The sequence below is a fragment of the Myotis brandtii genome, unplaced genomic scaffold (genome assembly GCF_000412655.1).
Source record: "Myotis brandtii unplaced genomic scaffold, ASM41265v1 scaffold176, whole genome shotgun sequence".
In the NCBI taxonomy this organism is placed as follows: Eukaryota; Metazoa; Chordata; class Mammalia; order Chiroptera; family Vespertilionidae; genus Myotis; species Myotis brandtii.
The window spans coordinates 2,281,263-2,297,397 of record NW_005356519.1 but is presented as its reverse complement, the minus strand read 5'-3'; positions in this window follow the sequence as shown (position 1 = coordinate 2,297,397).

The window sequence follows — 16,135 nt, the reverse complement described above, 5'->3', positions numbered from 1 at the left end:
GATGGTAGTTCTTGGCTGTCTTCACTCTTTCTGGTCTCTCAGAGAGTCATCCTTTCCCACTGGCTTCTCTTACCACCCTGGAGGTCCACCCAGCTTGTCTTCCCTCCTTCTCATTCTTCCAGAAATCTTACGTTGGCTAGAGCATTTTCTGATGAATGAGGCAAGGACTCCCACACAGTAGTTATGTGGAAAATGCTCCTGGGGTTGGGGGACGTGAAATGGAAAGGAGGGAGAGGCAATGTGGGCTGTGCCCCGAGCTGGTCTCCACATCTCACCTTAGAACTCTTTAGAATCCTTCTTCAGCTCACCCAGCCACAGTCATGTCCTTTGGTCCCTAGTTCAATATGATTGCCTGTTATTCTGCACTTTAAAATTCTTAAGGAGAGAGAGCAGGTTTCTCCACTCTGCTCTTCCTATATGTTCATGACCCCAAGTTAGCTCAGCAAATGTTTGTTCAGCAAATGAATAAATGAAAAGGGCCTTCTTGTTGTTGCACTTATAATATGCAAATGACTCTTTATTCCCCCTCTATTTAGTGTGGTTCCCAGCCATTCCTTTATGGAATGATGTGGGCCATAGTGAGTGAGTAAATTAATAATTAAAAAAATGAATGGAATATGGGGATGGCATTTTGAAAATATTAAACTATTTTTTTTTAATTTCGAAATCTTACGTTGGCTAGAGCATTTTCTGATGAATGAGGCAAGGACTCCCACACAATAGTTATGTGGAAAATGCTCCTGGGGTTGGGGGAAGTGAAATGGAAAGAAGGAAGAGGCAATGTGGGCTGTGCCCAGAGCAGGTCTCCACATCTCACCTTCGAACTCTTGAGAATCCTTCTTCAACTCACCCAGCCACAGTTATGTCCTTCGGTCCCTAGTTCAATATGATTGCTTGTCACGTAACCAGTGGTTCTGACCCTGTATGCATATCATAATCATTTTGGGAGCCTTAAAAAATACTAATGCCCAGGTCCATTTCTAGGGACTTTGATTCAATTATTTGTTCTAAGATGAAAATAAAGTTCAGGTACTACTGTTTTTTAAATGTTTCCCACATTGTTCTAATGTGAAGCCCAAGTTGAGAACACTTTTTGTAAACACCTCTGTAGTGTTTCAAGGCCTGACAATCTGATTATGGCGAGACCCCCACCCCACAGGAGAGGGAGAAGCAGGAGAGCACGGCAAACAGATCAGACAGGAATATTGTGACTTTCTCCTGAGGGCTGAAGCCTGGCATCAGGGTGGGTAAGGGGCAGTAGGAATACCCTGAAAAGTTGGGGGATGCCTGGGTGTCACTTATAATATGCAAATGACTCTTTATTCCCCCTCTATTTAGTGTGGTTCCCAGCCATTCCTTTATGGAATGATGTGGGCCATAGTGAGTGAGTAAATTAATAATTAAAAAAATGAATGGAATATGGGGATGGCATTTTGAAAATATTAAAGTAATTTTTTAAATTTCCTAAACCAATGATACCCCTAAGCTCCCCACACATGGAACCAATGGGTTTTGTTATTTCAATGAAATAATAGGTACTCTTAGTCTAGAGCAGAGAAGTTACCTTTTGGTTTTCATTCTCAGAGCTGACATTCTCGAGCTTTTAGCAATATAGTGTCATCATTAGAAAGAGATTTTATAAATCCCTGAAATTTCCTTTTACTCATGAGTTAAGCCTGGCTGACTCAAAGTCAAGGGTGTTATTGTAACCAGTGGTTCTGACCCTGTATGCATATCATAATCATTTTGGGAGCCTTAAAAAATACTAATGCCCAGGTCCATTTCTAGGGACTTTGATTCAATTATTTGTTCTAAGATGAAAACAAAGTTCAGGTACTACTGTTTTTAAATGTTTCCCATATTGTTCTAATGTGTAGCCCAAGTTGAAAACACTTTTTGTGAACACCTCTGTAGTGTTTCAAGGCCTGACAGTCTGATTATGGCAAGACCCCACTCCACAGGAGAGGGAGAAGCAGGAGAGCAGGGCAAACAGATCAGACAGGAATATTGTGACTTTCTCCTGAGGGCTGAAGCCTGGCATCAGGGTGGGCAAGGGGCAGTAGGAATACCCTGAAAAGTTGGGGGATGCCTGGGTGTCATAGTTTCTCAGATGTTTCAATAGACAATCCCAAGCCACATAGCCAGGTTTTGTATTCAACATGGTGCTGGGCATGGAGTTGCCCAGGTGATACTTTAGGAATGTCTGAGGAGTGTGACTAAGTGGGTGGGCCAGAAGGAAGCCCGCAGAACCCAAGGCTGCTGAGAGTTCTGGGACTCAATGGGGATGAAGAAGTGGCAACAGAATAGGTTGACTGGATAAACCTAGGTTTGAGATGGGAGATTGCTGAGTGCAGAAACCAACTGCAAGAGGCTCTGGCAGAGAGCACTAGAGGGAGTAGCATCATAATACCCAAGAGACCAGGAGAGACCAGACTCTCTTAGTGGCAACAGAGCAGCAAAATCCTGGAGAGTAATTGTCAGAAACTCTACCTCCTGCTGCCCTGTGGGCAGGAACACCTTTCCCTCTATCCAACCATGACTCTGAGAATACTTAGCTCTCATAGGGATTGGAACTTTGAGTTGGATTAATGTTCACTCCAAATCAGTTTAGACCAATATACACTGGTTTAAGCCAGAATATGTTATAATTGTCCTATCTTCTGTTACCAATAGTAGTAGGGACAAGAGGACACGATGAAAATAATTTTAGATAATAAAGAAAGTTATTTTTCTTATAAGGCTGGGTTTTGGTGTATAAATTTTTGAGATGACACAGATAATATAACTCAGAAGTAGGTTTAAATAATTTCTCAATATTATTTCATATAAAGTACTTTTAGTACAGAGGAATAGTACCCAGTAATAAAAAGAAACTGCTGGTACATGGTACAGTGTGAATGAAATGCAAAAACCATGATCAAAAGAAGCCAGACTCAAAAGAGTACATGTGCTATCAATCTATTAATATGAATTTGATGAATAGTCAAAATAATCTATGGTGATGGAAGTCAGAATAGCAGTAATAATTGAGGTGGGGGTGGTCTTATTAATTGGAAGGGCATGAGGGAACTTTCTGGTTGATGGGTATGCTCTATATTTTGATCTTCGGTGGTGGACATATAGATGTATACACATGTAAAATGTCATTGAGTTGTCCACTTAAGAGTTGCGTATTTTATTGTATATAAATCAAAATTTTAAAAGTACTAAAAATGTAGGGGGTAAAAGAAGAAAAAAACTCTATTCATTTTTCACCCAAAGATTTGGGCTAAATTGTCAGAATATAAAGCCAAGTGTTAAAAAGTGAATGATGCCAAATAAAAATATATGTGGTGCCTAAATGCACCAGCGGTTACTCAGCAAGCCCCCCTGGAATGGTGGAGAGAGAAGACAGAAGATTTAGACGTGAGCTATGAGGAAAATGTGTTTTCACCAAAAGTTCCTGGGCCTCCTCTGACAACTTATTTCTCTGTCTTGGAAATTTTTAGATGTCATTCTGTTACCACAGCATTTTTCCAGAACTCTCCTCCTGGAACTGATTTGTCTAAAGACACACTGGCTCCTTTAAAATAAAAGCTAAGCTGTCAACACATCCTAATGGTATTTTTGGGAGCAAAGATTGGTGCCATAAGTGGCCCTAGAAGACCCAGGGATCATGCATGGGTATGCTCTGAGACCTTGGGAACGTTGCTTCTTTTCACTGTGATGAAGTGGGGAAAATATTGGTTTTGACATAAAAAAGACATGAATTCAGCACCCAAATTCACCATTTTCTACCTGGGCGATAGTGCAGAGGCCATTTGGTCTTTCAGAACCTTTGTTTCTTCATCTGTAGAAAGGAGAGAACTCCTTTAAAAATTGTGCTATGGAGATTAAATTAGATCATACATAGGAACTTGGCATATGGCCAACTCTCAACAAATGAGTACTTACTATTTTGGGGGCTATAGGATTGCAAATGGCTACTTACCCAAATATTGCCATCAGTCCTGGGTCTTGGTTTACACAGTGGTATTCTTCTGTCATCCTCTTTCTTTTCCAATTCCCAACTCAAATGCTATCTGCTTCTAATTATATTCTGCCTTTTATTTCCTTTGTTACTTTATAAGGTACTTAAAGGAAGAGTCCATTTTCTGTTCACCCGTGCAACCCACAGAGGGTCCCACCTAGTGATTTATATAGGTAAATACCTATTGTTTGTTAACTTGAAGGATTATTTAAAACTGCAAATGTGTTAGTAGGGAAAATATTTACTATTAATATATTTGCAATATTTTATACAGTAACCCCTATAAGTTTATTATATCAACTGCTTTTTAACTACCAGGGAACATTTCTTGAGGTTAGGAAGAAGCTATTACAGCATATGGTTTATGGGAGAACATGGTAGTGCCTGAGGATTGACAAGATTTTGGCTGATACTAACCCTGTTTATTAGTTATCTATGGCTGTGTAAGGATCATCCCAAGACTCAGTGTCTTAACACAACAATAAATCATTTATTTTCTCTCACAGACAATGAGAGTCAAGAATTGGGAAGGTGGCTTGGATGTATGGTTCTGACTTGGGGTTTCTCATTAAATAAATTAGGTGTCAGGTGGGGCTGCAGTTATCTGAAAGCTTGACTGGGGCTTCCTATCTTCTGTTACCAATAGTAGTAGGGACAAGAGGGCAAGATGAAAATAATTTTAGATAAAAAAGAAAGTTATTTTTCTTATAAGGTTGGGTTTTGGTGTGTAAATTTTTGAGATGACACAAATAATATAAAGGATTAACTCAGAAGTAGGTCTAAATAATTTCTCAATACTATTTTATATAAAGTACTTTTAGTACAGTGGAATGGTACCCAGTAATAAAAAGAAACTGCTGGTACATGGAACAATGTGAATGAAATGCAAAAACAGTGATTGAAAGAAGCCAGACTCAAAAGAGTACATACGCTATCAATCTATTAATATGAATTGATGAATAGTTGAAATAATCTATGGTGATGGAAGTCAGAATAGCAGTAATAATTGAGGTGGGGGTGGTCTTATTAATTGGAAGGGCATGAGGGAACTTTCTGGTTGATGGGTATGCTCTATATTTTGATCTAGGTGGCGGACATGTAGATGTATATGTAAAATGTCATTGAGTTGTCCACTTAAGAGTTGCGTATTTTATTGTATATAAATCAAAATTTTAAAAGTACTAAAAATGTAGGGGGTAAAAGAAGAAAAAAACTCTATTCATTTTTCACCCAAAGATTTGGGCTAAATTGTCAGAATATAAAGCCAAGTGTTAAAAAGTGAATGATGCCAAATAAAAATATATGTGGTGCCTAAATGCACCAGCGGTTACTCAGCAAGCCCCCCTGGAATGGTGGAGAGAGAAGACAGAAGATTTAGACGTGAGCTATGAGGAAAATGTGTTTTCACCAAAAGTTCCTGGGCCTCCTCTGACAACTTATTTCTCTGTCTTGGAAATTTTTAGATGTCATTCTGTTACCACAGCATTTTTCCAGAACTCTCCTCCTGGAACTGATTTGTCTAAAGACACACTGGCTCCTTTAAAATAAAAGCTAAGCTGTCAACACATCCTAATGGTATTTTTGGGAGCAAAGATTGGTGCCATAAGTGGCCCTAGAAGACCCAGGGATCATGCATGGGTATGCTCTGAGACCTTGGGAACGTTGCTTCTTTTCACTGTGATGAAGTGGGGAAAATATTGGTTTTGACATAAAAAAGACATGAATTCAGCACCCAAATTCACCATTTTCTACCTGGGCGATAGTGCAGAGGCCATTTGGTCTTTCAGAACCTTTGTTTCTTCATCTGTAGAAAGGAGAGAACTCCTTTAAAAATTGTGCTATGGAGATTAAATTAGATCATACATAGGAACTTGGCATATGGCCAACTCTCAACAAATGAGTACTTACTATTTTGGGGGCTATAGGATTGCAAATGGCTACTTACCCAAATATTGCCATCAGTCCTGGGTCTTGGTTTACACAGTGGTATTCTTCTGTCATCCTCTTTCTTTTCCAATTCCCAACTCAAATGCTATCTGCTTCTAATTATATTCTGCCTTTTATTTCCTTTGTTACTTTATAAGGTACTTAAAGGAAGAGTCCATTTTCTGTTCACCCGTGCAACCCACAGAGGGTCCCACCTAGTGATTTATATAGGTAAATACCTATTGTTTGTTAACTTGAAGGATTATTTAAAACTGCAAATGTGTTAGTAGGGAAAATATTTACTATTAATATATTTGCAATATTTTATACAGTAACCCCTATAAGTTTATTATATCAACTGCTTTTTAACTACCAGGGAACATTTCTTGAGGTTAGGAAGAAGCTATTACAGCATATGGTTTATGGGAGAACATGGTAGTGCCTGAGGATTGACAAAATTTTGGCTGATACTAACCCTGTTTATTAGTTATCAATGGCTGTGTAAGGATCATCCCAAAACTCAGTGTCTTAACACAACAATAAATCATTTATTTTCTCTCACAGACAATGAGAGTCAAGAATTGGGAAGGTGGCTTGGATGTATGGTTCTGACTTGGGGTTTCTCATTAAATAAATTAGGTGTCAGGTGGGGCTGCAGTTATCTGAAAGCTTGACTGGGGCTGGAGGTTCCACTTTCAAGGTGCTGATGGATGTCAGTTAGCCCTGGCTGTTGATGGAAGACCTCAGTTCCTCTCCATGTGGGCCTTTCCACAGGGCTGCTTGAGTGTCCTCACAGCATGGAGACTGGCTTCCCAGAGTGAGCAATCTAAGAAACCAGGCAGAAGCTGCAATGCTTTTGTGACCTAACCTTGGAGGTTACATAACATCACTTCTGTCATATTCTATTGGTCACACAAATATGCCCTGATTTAGTGTGAATGCAGACTAGTCAAGGGCATGAATACCATAAGGCAAGGATCACTGGAGTCATGTTGGAGGTGGGCACCATCTTCTGGCACTAGGGATGAGGTAGACCTATTCCATGTGTTTCCTGCAGGGTAGTGGGGTGCACTACTTTTGAGTTCATTTGCAGGACTGCTAGGTTGTACAACTACAAGAGGCTCTGTTAGCATCTGAGTATGTGTACCCTCCTGAGTTGTGCAACAAAGTAGTCCACTGGAAGGCCTTGAGAGAACTGTTTTGGAGGGACTTCTAGACTGAAATAAGGGGAATAGAAATTACAAAAGCAAAGCACAACATTAGAAAATACCCACCTATGGAATAAACACCCTGAGGGAGGATTTTTTTCCTGTTTGTTCACAGCTCTATCTCCAGAGTCAGAATAGTGCCTGGCATGATACATGTTTAAACAATATATGTGGGATAAATGAATAAGTTTGAAATCTGCTTATTATAAACAAATTATAGGAATATTATTATGTAAATATACATATGATAATACATATTTATCATTAATGTTCAGAAATGGTTGTTTTAGGGTTAGATGAAATTTTTACTTAAATATCTAAAGCATTTAGTTTTATAATTTTTTTTAACATGGCATTTTCTTGTGAGACATCTTTTTCTTTTTTGTATAGCTGAGTCATGAAAGGAAATAGGAAAACTGTAATTCTATTGGAAACATTACTTCTGGAAGTAAGTCTTTTGGTATTTTCATCATAATAGTACGTTTTTAAAATGGAATTTATTGGGGTGACATTGGTTAATAAAGTTATACGGGTTTCAGGTATACAACTCTACAATACATCATCTGTATAATGCATTGTGCGTTTACCACCCTAAGTCAAGTCTCCTTCTATCACCATTTATCCCCCTTAACCTTCTTCTACCCTGACCCCATAATAGTACATTTTAAGAGATTATTACTATTAAATGATGGCAGGCACACGGTGGAAAAATGTCCTTGGTGAAAGACACAAGAAAGATAATAAATTCAGTTACTCCGTGTCAACGACTATATGGAAAATAATTTTTATTTGATATCTATGACACTGAATAATGTATTTTATTTCAAGAACTTTAGCTACAGAAATAGAAATCAGGAAAACGTGGAAGGCAAATTTGAACTCTGAAAGTGGAGCTGCTCTTCACAATGGAAGCTGCTGAAACCAACAGTCAAGTACCATCTCGTCCACCACCTCTCAGCCTCCCATCGGTCTATAGCCAGTTATTATTGTGACTTTGCTTCTAAAGCCGAGGGGGGCATCTGAGACAGGCCAAAGTAGTCTGCATCTCCACCCCACAGTTGCTTCCATATGCAAGCAAAATGCAAATTTTTACAGCTTGGCATTAATTATTATTTGGATTCCAAATTATTATTTGGAGGCTCTTACAATGACAGACTAGGAAGGCGAGGGTTAACTTCCCAGGCAGTGGGACTAGAAGGGCAAGTCTTCCCTTGCACTAGGGAACTGCTGCTCCTTAGGGCAGAAAGCAAAATATCATTCACAGAACTGTGGATCTTTTCAAAGACCAGATACAGACATTGAGTTGCTTATTAAAAGGCTTGCCTTGTTTCTCAGTTGACCCCAGGGGTGAATGCTCTTAGAGTAAATCCTTCTCTCAACCCTGGGGATGTTTCAGAGGTGGGTCCACAGAAATACAAACTTCATTTTCCTAGAGCCCCGCTGAGAAACAATCCAACGTCTGTCCCTATGTAGGCATGGAGTCCCTCTGTTAGCAATTCCCACCTTAAAATTTCACCTGAATGGATGGCTGTGGGCTGTCAGCGGTGTGTCCCACAGTACTGAGCTTCAGAGAGTCTCTTCCTGCTGAGGAACTGACTGAGGTGCCCAGGAAGTTCCAATTGGAAATGTCCTGCAGGATTCTGCCCCACAAGTGCTGAGGACTGAGAACAGCCAACCACACCAGCAGGGACCTTTCAGTGAGGTTAATGTTTGTTTCCCAGTCTGGTATTTACTAGCCAAGCCACTTTGGGCAGAACACATTGGAGTGGTTTCTTCTTCCCCCCCTATTTATTTATTTATTTATTTACCCCCCTTTACCAACCTGCACCCAGCCTCCACCCCGCCCCCCAACCTCTGGTCATCACCACACTGTTGTCTGTGTCCATGGGTTATGCTTATATGTTCTTGGGCTGATTTCTTCACCTTCTTTCATCTAGTTCCCCCTATCTCCCTACCCTATGACCTCTGTGGAGTGTTTTCCCATCTGTAAAATGGAAGTAGATGACATATAAGCCAGGTGGTAAAATTCTAATATATTTGAAAATATTCTATGAACTGTAAAGTAAGGTGCATGCATTGATTTCATCTTGCCCATGTAGCACCAGACATTCAGCACACAGACAGGTCAGCTGCCTGTTCTGTGGTGAATTCTTTGCTCACTCTCATGGAGCAGTTAACTGCAATGGGGATGACCAGGGCAGTTTTGCCTTCAGGTCAACAGGATTAATAATATGGACATTAGGATGAATTGAAGTAAAATAACAAATGCTTAGGTGGTCTGGGTGGAACTCAGTCATCTATATAATAAAAGCCTAAGCAACCGTTAAGATGGAACAACCAGAATGACCGGTCGCTATGATGTGCACTGACCACCAGGGGGCAGATGCTCAACCCAGGAGCTGCCCCCTGGTGGTCAGTGCGCTCCCACAGGGGGAACACTGCTCAGCCAGAAGCCAGGCTCATAGCTGGCAAGCAACGGCCTCTCCCGCCTCCGGGCAGTGCTAAGGAGCAGCAAGCCAAGTGGTAAGGAGTAGTGAGCAGGCAGGTGGTAAGGAGCGAGGGGTCCCAGACTGCAAGAGGGATGTCCGACTGCCGGCTTAGTCTGGGACCGCTCAGGGTGGCTTAGGCCTGCTCCCTATAGGAGCAGGTCTAAGCCAGCAGGTAGACAACATCCCCCGAGGGGTCCTGGACTGCGAGAGGGTGCAGGCTGGGCTGAAGGACCCCCCCATCCCCAGTGCATGAATTTCGTGCACTAGGCCTCTAGTGCAGTAATAATAATCCAGGATGTTTAGAGTAGCTTTTCTAATACGAGCCATGTGTATACATGTCTGGAATTAAACTTTTATTTTTCCCAAATGTGCCTGCTCCTGAATTACCCTCTCCTTCCCCAAGGTACAGCAGAAACCAAGTTATTTTTTTTTAAAGTTTTTATTTGCAAAAACTAGAACCACAAATTAGAATGTAAATCCAGAACTTTCAAACCCAGTCCCACATAATTTTGTTTAGCATTAAATACAAAGGAACTCAGTCATATGTTATTTGGAACCAGGGAGGAAAATTCCATTTTAAAAGGCAGTTACTGTTAATGACACTTCAGGGGAAGAAATGGGCATTAAAGTGAATGTCAGGCTATAACTTCAAGTTGGTCTGGACTAGATGAGACTTTTAAATTTTAATATCTACAGATGACCCCAAATCAATGCTATATCTCCAAAATGAAGTTAAAGTTTGATGTAGCACACTATGAAGGCAGTGCATGGAGAACAAGAATTAAGAATCACAAAGGTAAAGCCTTTTGATATTCATAATTCTTAGTGTGGTGTAGCATTTTCACATAACGTGAAGGGCTGTTTATAGGCAGGACAACTTGAAGAAATCATTTATTTTCTAAGGAATATATCCTTTCATCAGAAGTCTTGCAGAGTATGGATGAGCATGGAAGATCTTGGAACGTCTCAGGCCTTCGATAAATGGTAATAGTTGTTATTACTACTGTTATTTTTGTAATGTAGTAGAGTAGAGCTCTTGAGAAACCCATTTAAATAGCAAAGAGGTTCATTGCCCAGGAGATTTTAAAAACTGGGGATGTCCAATATTTTCCTGTCCACTCAGTGGTTGTTATATTGGTGGATCAAGAAAAACATCCGAGAAAAGTGAAATTGTAAAAGATGTTTGAAAGAGAAAAAGAAATGAGACAAACCTCTTGAAAGAGTAAGCTAAGGTCTGAGGGAAGAACAGTTCCATGAAACAACTGAGGGAGGAGGATTCATGGAGATTTAAATGTGGAGAAAAGCATAGAAAGTATTTACTTAGTCAAAACAAAGCAGCTGAGGCCATATTGGTTTGGTCAAAATAACTAGATGAAAAACAATCCACCCATTGTTTTGGACTAGAGAGGACAAAATAACTGGTTCGACAGATTTCTTTCTCCTGGGGCACTGGCCAAAATTTTGGCATTGCATAGACACAACCCAAATCACAGGGCAGGGAGAGGTACCAAGGAGGATCACTTTGCAGATACTTTAATAGGTTATTAGCTAACAATAATGGCAGTCACTTGAATTTGTATGATTCCTTAAAAAGTATTTTCATATAAGTGACCTCATTTGGTTGAGACTGACCTTAATTTGTGTTCTTCAGCAATACACTGTTACACAGCCTTGAGGAAAAAAAATGGGAAAAATAATTGATCTTGGAAATTTATAGAATACCAATGGCTGGCCCTTCTTTAGGTCTTTAGGGGGAAATCTTTAATATAAGAATATTTTCTTCTCATCTGTTTTATTTTTCTGAAATTTAATTACTTAAAATCTTACAAGGTGAATAGTATCCACATAGACTAATAGATAAAGAAAACTGGAAACTTTTCATATGTTTTCCCGTAACTAGAGAGGCAGTGTAGAGAATCAGACTGCCCAGGTTGAAACCAGCTTTTATCCCTTTCTAGGCATGTGAATTTGGGCAAGTTACTTAGCTGCCCTGTGTCTTAATGTTCTTTTTTTCAATGATAGGGATTAAAATGAATTCATGGGCTATTCCAGTGGTTCTCAAATGTTTCACTGCCTCAGAATCCCCTGGAGGTTGAGTTAGTAGGTGAGGAAGGAACAGAGAATTTGCATTTCTAGCAAGTGCTCAGGCTGATGTACTTTGGGAACTTTGGGGGTATTTAGTGAATTAATTATGTAAATAAGTGCTATCAAAAGACAGGGCACTCTACAAGTTTCCAATAATGTTAGCTGTTATTATCCCTGTTGTCTTCCTCCTCATTATTGTCTTCATTACTACCATCAGGTAGATAATAATGAATGGAGTCCATGGAAAAGCAGTCCCTCAAACTCTCATCCTATATAATAAAGAGCTAATTTGCTAATTAGACCAAACAGCAGAACAACCGTCCAGACGACCTTCTGGACGAAGCCAGGGCTGCGAGGGCCAGCCGAGGCAGTGAGGGGCTGCGAGGCCTGGCCGGGGCTGTGAGGGCCAAGACCCTTGCACGAATTTTGTGCATTGGGCCTCTAGTGGTTAAAATAATAAACTTAACACAAGATGGAGGCATTTTTCAGCATTTCTGAGTAATTACTATGGAACAAAGTAAAGTGGGTAACCATGGTGGCTTCCTTGTGGGCAGCCCAGCCTGGTTTACAACACACTGCAATAAACCAAGACCAACCAAATGAGAAAAGCAAGGCTATTTATTCTGACCTTCAAACAGCAAGAGAGTCAGACACCATCACTTGTGTTTTGACAGAGAATCAAAGCCAGAGAGTGGGAAAGGATTATGGTGGAAAAACAGAAGGGCCGCAGGTATTCCTTGATTTGAGGCCCTCAGCATAGAGAGGTCTGAGAACTTGGGTTTCTAAGTTCAAAGGTGATGCTGATGCTAGTCTGCGGGGCCCACTTTGAAAGCAGTGTTCTAGGAGAGCAAATGGACAAGTATGCATATAATTAGAAATTGTGATAAATTCTGCAAATAACAGAGGATCCTAATTTGATTGGGCAGTCAGGCAAAGCCCTCTTTCTGTAGCCCTTTGAGATCTTACGACTTTTTAATGAAACTGGGCTCTCAAAATATAGTGATGATGCTCTGGCATGTTTAAAACCATTTATGAAAGGCTAACTAACATGGGAACCATGACACTGAGGAATTTAGAAATGAACTTTACATTTCAATGTTTTCAGGACTCATATACCAAATGTTGCCTTTACATCTATCCTTTTTAATCTCTCTGTAGTACTTGGCACTGTTGACTAACCAGCCTTCTTGAAATTCTGTCCTCAGAGTTCATGAAGTTGCATTTACCTGGTTGTGTTTGACTTCTTTTATTTTTTCCTGTCTTCTTATGCCATATTCCCTAAGAGTGGGTATCTACTAGGATCTGCTCTAAGTTCTTAGTTCCAAGTTACATTAACTAAACTTCTTTTTTCATTTGCATGATTTTAAATATTTAAAATTTCAATTAAGGAATTATATGTTTTAAAACATGAATGATATATTTTGAGGTCAAAATATGCATATATCCAAGGACAACTCCTTGTTCTTGCCTTGCTTTTCACAATATAGCAAATCAAATATCCTTCTAGACTTCCTATGATTTTAAGATATAATAGAAGGCTATATTGAATAGAAAACTTAAAAAAAGGTAGGTAGTGATTTTTAATTTTTGAAATTATTTTCGTGTGTGGTGTTTGATAATCAAACTATCTACAGAGAAGGTTCATTAGGAAGATTCTTGAAAGGTTCTGTCCTTGGAGAAAATTCAATTTGTGGTTAAGACTGCATTCTGTATGTGTCTATGCCATATCTTCTCCATGCTGAAGTTACAGTGGTATAGACCATCATAAGAATCACAAGCCAATATGTGAAACTTTATAAAACTTAGTTCAAATATCTGGGACTACATGCCACACCCATGATGGGACAGAAGCAGACTACCTGAGCTTCCTCTGAGAGTTTTGTGCGTTCTGAGTTTATGACAGCATGACCTAAACCCGCGGCTTGAGTTTGTGAACTTAGATAGGCACATTGCTACATAAACAGCTGTCATCAGCTGCATGTTCTCAGCTGAATAAAGAGAACTTATTTCCTGACAAACAAGCCTTTTCATTTCCTCTCACCTCTGAATGAAACTGTTGTAAAGGAAAAAAGTTCAGGGGCCCTATATTATTCAGGCAGTCATATAAAAATCAAGATAGGAAATGGTACAATGTGGTTTTACAGATTTGGCTTTTGACTAGGTACTAATGTGAACTATATTTCCTGACTTCCTCCACCTCTGATTTCCTCCATCCCCCTTTAACCTCTCGACAGCCCAGCAACTGGGGCAAGGCTCACAGAATCAGTGAGGGTGGTGCCATAATCACTGTGTGTGTGTGTGTGTGTGTGTGTGTGGAGAGGAGGGGGAGAGAATGATTATAGGCATACATAAAATACTTAATTATGTAGTCAAAGTGAAAGATCCTTTAATCTTGAAATAACTGTAGATGCATGTCATGTAATAATGGTAGCAATAATAGCTAACATTTCTGAGCCTGTACTATGTGCCTCATCTGTTACAATTTGTAAATAGATATTGCTTTTCTTATTTTAAAGATGTGAAGGCTGAAGTTAGATTACATCACATGTTCTAGGTCACACAGCTAGTAGGTGGCCAAGCGGGGGATTTGAACCAAGGTGTATGTTGGCCCTAAATCTCAGCTCTGAATTATACGACCCTTTGTTTTTGGAACTGTCTCCATGAAGCCTGAGTCTTGCTCCTCCTGGAGAATTTGGATTCAGCTGGTCAGGTGATCCTGGTGTTGCCGCTGAACCCCCACAGGCACAGGCAGTGAGCTTAGTTAGCCATTTAACTGGTTAGTATTTTCTCCCTACCAACCACTTGATAGTATGCTCTTCAGTTATGTATTTTTTAAATAGTAGGTGAAAAAAAAACATACTGTCATAGTAGAGATCAATATTTAGAGTAACATCTTTCTCCCAAGAACTTGAAAATATTTTTTAACGAAGTAATTTTTTTGGTCATCAATTCTGCAAGATGAGTGTGTTAGGTAAGATATCAAGTGTTTCTGCTTTTGTTGCGTTGGCAAACATAGCTTTTACCAGTTGAAAGATATTTGGTCATTCTGTGACTCATTAATGCTTCAGTATGACTTGTCGTTCATTCAACAATATTTCCTGGGCTTTGCCAGTTTTGTGGAAAACATAACAAGCAGAATCTCTACTTGATTTTCTTTTCAGTGCAAAAGACAGATAAATAATCACCAAATAGCTGATGAATTGCAACCCCTTTCAATTGCTTGGTACAGGTGAAGTAATGTACCATCTGTGATTGGGAATCTGTCTTAAAACGAATGACAAATAAAGAGAAAATTATGCACCAGTTTTGGTAGTACAAAAGCTATTCTTGTGTTGTACCTAGAGGTTACTATGCATATTGTCATATCAAATTTGAATTGAAATAGATTTAAAAATAGTTAAGAGTTATTCATTGAAAAGAACCCCTATTTTTAAAATTTGACCTTAAAAGTGTTTGCAGCTGCCACTGTGAAGACAAGTTTATATACTTGACTTATATAATGTTCAATTTATTTTAACTCATGTTATTAAAGATCTGAGAAATAATTCAAGAAATTTGGGGGGTAAATCATGAGCACCTTAAAATACAAACATTTAAAATGTTTGATCCTAAAGGCAAAACATGACTACACTTTCAGCAGAATGTCAAGTGTCTGCAGCTATTTAATTACTCATTTTTTATATTTGATGTTGTAAGTTGGGGGATAAGAGAGAAAAGGGGAGTTTTCACATGTAGAAGATAAAGAGGAATATTTTTTCAAAGTTTGATACTGAGCCAAACCTAATCTATATGTTGAGAAAGGCATGTGACTATCTTTCTGGATGAGAAGTTATTAAATCTCTTCGCTCATGCTGTGCAATGTTCAGATAATTAAGAATCTAATGAGAAAATGTTGAGAACTTTGGTGGAGGAAGGAGATGTGAGACGAGAAAAGCAATAAGTCTGTTTAATTTAGACAAAGCAGAATTTAAAGACATAACATAAAATTAGGCCTGTTAGAAAAGATGACTCATACTAATGCTTCAGTCACTTTCTAGAAACCATGTGATTATCAGTCACAGAACATGAATTATTGGAGTAATGATGTATCATTAGAAAATGGGTTGGGTATGTTTCTATGTCACTTTTGCTATCTCTTGACTCTTTGAAATACGTGATTTTTTTTTTAAACATAGGTAGCAAATTACCCAACTCCCAGGATGCACAGTGGGCATCCTGACCCCAGATTTATGGGTTTGTACTCTGTCTTATTTATATTCCATGAACTGGCAACTTTGAACCCTTTCTTACTTATCTACACTAATAAAAGAGAAACATGGTAATTGGCGTATGACCGCTACCCTTCCCATTGGCTAATCAGCATATCCTTATGCAAATTAACTGTCAGCCAAGATGGCGGCCGGCAGCCAGGCAGCTGG